Genomic DNA, 3,307 nt, shown 5'->3' with positions numbered 1-3,307 from the left:
GTTTTGTGAGAAGTTTCTAAGGCATTTGATGCCAGGCCGCAGGGCGGGGATATACCAGGCTAACTAACCGGGTGTTATCCTACTTCATGAGAATTTTCTAAGACATTTGATGTCCAGGTTATAAGGTGGGTATAAGCCAAGCCATGCGACCGAAAGCATTGGTCCCATCTCACAAAAAGAATCACAGGCATATGTTGCTGCTCTTACAATCACTTTCAAAAATCTAAAACTTTTTGCAAAAGAGGAAGGCCCATTGTAGGCGGGTGAGACTTTTTGATGACCGACAAAGTTAGGATGGGTTGCCAAGCGGGCAAATGAAATTTGCAAGAAGCTCGCATGGGCTAGAGAATGCCTGGAAGATTGATAGGGATGGAAAATACCCGGAAGCTCGAGTGAAGTCTGTGAGAATGAAAAGGACTGAACGCCCAAAAATGCCAAGGATCTCAACATGCCTAGAAGCTCGTCAAGGTTGAAAAATACACAGAAGCCCGTCAGGGTCGAAAAAGACTGAAGAAGCTCGACAGGGCAAGGAGAATGCCCGGAAGCTCGACAGGGCAAGGAGAATCTACGGAAGCTCAATAGGGCTGAAAAATGCCCGGAAGATTATTAGGGCCAAAGAATGCCCGAAAGATCGATAAGGCTGAAAAATAATCAGAACCTCGAGTGAAGTTCGCAAGATAATCAAAAGCTCGTTAGGACCGATCAGAGCTAGAGAATGCCCGAAAGCACGTCAAGGTTGGAGAATACTCAAAAGCTCGTCAAGGTATTACTATATCACTTGGATCAATTTTTGCTAGACAAGATCTTGGACTTGACTGATCGGCAGAGTAAGTAAGAATAAAGCAATGACATCGTGCGCTTAGCCCGGATAAACAAGCCATATGCCTAGATTATGAAAAAAATCTAAAGAATCAAAGACCAGTAGGAGGACCTCTGATGTTACACAACACTTGCTCAAAATAGGCAGTGAGCTGTCACCATAAAATAGTACCACATGGCAAGAATCTGATTAACCAACACGCGGTTCCACTCATAGAAAGGAAGGCCTGGACGACCATGATGTCTAGCACTGAGAGAAAAAAAAGACCTGGGTACTACAGATCAGTCTCAGGATAGGTCGATCTCGGATTGAACAAACTCACCCTCTCAACTTTAGAACAAGTCTCCATAAGGAAGTTACCGTTAATAGATACAATCCAGCAGATTCCCTTTATGCTTGCGATCATGGGATTCCCGACTTATTAACAGGTGAAGATCCTTTACCAACGAGCCAGCCACATCATCGCTGGATTATCAAGAAATGCTATATTTATCTCCATCTTCTTACAGTATAAAAGGAGAACAATCACAGAGATAAATGCACGCTATTCTCTCACACTAATACTCTGAGTTCTAAAGATTATACCCGCGCTTCTCTTTAACTTACTGACTTGAGCATTGGAGTAGCTGCCGTAGACGTCAACCACCTCGCCTTCTCTGTCTTGTAAGTGAACCAATTACAGCACAACTCCATTCTGGCTACTTTATTAATTTATTTTCAGCAACATCAATAATAATAAAATACAATAAGGATAAAATAGACAAATAGAAAAAATGTAATATAAATCCACTTATTTTTATAAGAACTTTTTAGAGTTGAGTTTTATTATATTTATATAGATTATTCTACAAGCTTTGGAGCAAGAATTTATTTATCACGAGGCTTTGGAGAAAATTGAAGAAAATCTCTTTAATCTTGAATGAATCAACCAAGACTTGACCCAGCTTATAATCAGTCATTGAACATAGTTATTTTACAATTAAAATTATAAAAACTTTTCTTCCTAAAAATAGACTTAGTTGAATTAAATAAAAAGATTGAGATTAAAAAGTACACTTTTATATATAGATATTATTCAATTTATCTTTACATTCAAATTATCAATAATTTATGTGCAATAATTGAACCCACAGGATATACCAGCAGTACCATTCGGCAAAAGCAGGATATGATTTGTTGATTAATCATGCAAAGAAAAACAATTTCTAGTTCTGTGGTTTGGCAAAATGACTTGGCTGGGGACCCGACCATTGAGGAGTGGCTCAACGGAACTTTTAGGTGTTTTATCACAAAAATTGATGCCCTTAAGTGGCAAGAAAATATGAGATATTTGACTCATTCGTGATTGTATCTCAAGAAAAGATTTTTTGTAACATTATCATCAATGAACTGCTTCAGAAGAGGAAGACCAACAGTGAAACATCCCACCATTGTTTGTGACTTTAAGTTAGTCATCCAGCTAAACAGTCTGCTGTGAAGTTCACGTGAGATATTCCCTACATTCAGAGTCCCATCACACTGGATGCTTGAGGCATGTCCCTCCTGTAAAGAGAAAAGGAAAAGAAAAGAAATTGAAAAAGTCAGGATTTTTGCTTAACTTATATAATTAAAATGAACCTGTCAAACTCTACTCAATTTCAAGTGGATCTTTTAGTACTCCCTGGAAGTGGAAGGTCATAGTGTTCCACAGAAACGAAAATCGGTGAGTCAGTTCTTCATTATTGATGATTTGGTTGAAGACAAAACCATGTGATCCTTGATGAGCATCTCCATTATATATACATAACCATCTAGTTTGAAAGGCAACACAAGTCCTTGCATTCTCAAACATCAGAAGCTCCTTCCTTTCGGAAATCCTTATTGATTTTTCTGTTGTTCATCAATACCAAATTATGGGTTTTCGTTTGCCCCTTGTTCTTCGGGCTAAGCAAATTTTTCAGAGGTCTTCTCCTACTGCAAACCAAACAGCTTCAGCAGCAATGGATGTACCAAAGGGCTACCTTGCTGTCTACGTTGGAGAAAAGCAAACAAAGCGATTTGTGATCCCAAATCATATTTGAACAAGCCTTCATTTCAAGACTTATTAATCCGAGCTGAAGAAGAGTTTGGATATGATCATCCAATGGGTAGTCTTACAATTCCTTGTAGCGAAAACATCTTCACTGATGTCATTTCTTGCTTAAATCGTTCATGAGACTGAACACTCAACTCAATTTTGTAAAGAATGTAGAGTTACAAGTACAATGTACACACAAAGCATAATTCTTAATCCACTATTTTTATTTCTTCAGAATTTGGAGTTTTTATTATAGATTTTGTTCTACAATTTTCTTCATGATTTTTCTTTAGAACCGAAAGTTCTTCTTACCACATGAAGGAAAATTTGAGAGTTTACTACATCGCTGTTATGAAATGAAGAACAAATATATGGCATCCTGTAAGGCTTTCCAGCAATTGTGCAAATTCTTCATATGTGATACAGTATTC

The 3,307-nt window shown here is 37.9% G+C and overlaps 1 pseudogene; it reads left to right on the top strand.

The window, feature by feature from the left end:
* Window positions 1-2,583: 2,583 nt before the first annotated feature.
* Window positions 2,584-3,090, top strand: LOC110608216 (annotated as a pseudogene).
* Window positions 3,091-3,307: the final 217 nt, after the last annotated feature.

The sequence above is a fragment of the Manihot esculenta genome, chromosome 11, assembly GCF_001659605.2.
Source record: "Manihot esculenta cultivar AM560-2 chromosome 11, M.esculenta_v8, whole genome shotgun sequence".
Lineage (NCBI taxonomy): Eukaryota > Viridiplantae > Streptophyta > Magnoliopsida > Malpighiales > Euphorbiaceae > Manihot > Manihot esculenta.
The sequence above is the reverse complement of the archived record's forward strand: the minus strand, read 5'-3'. Positions and strand labels throughout refer to the sequence as shown.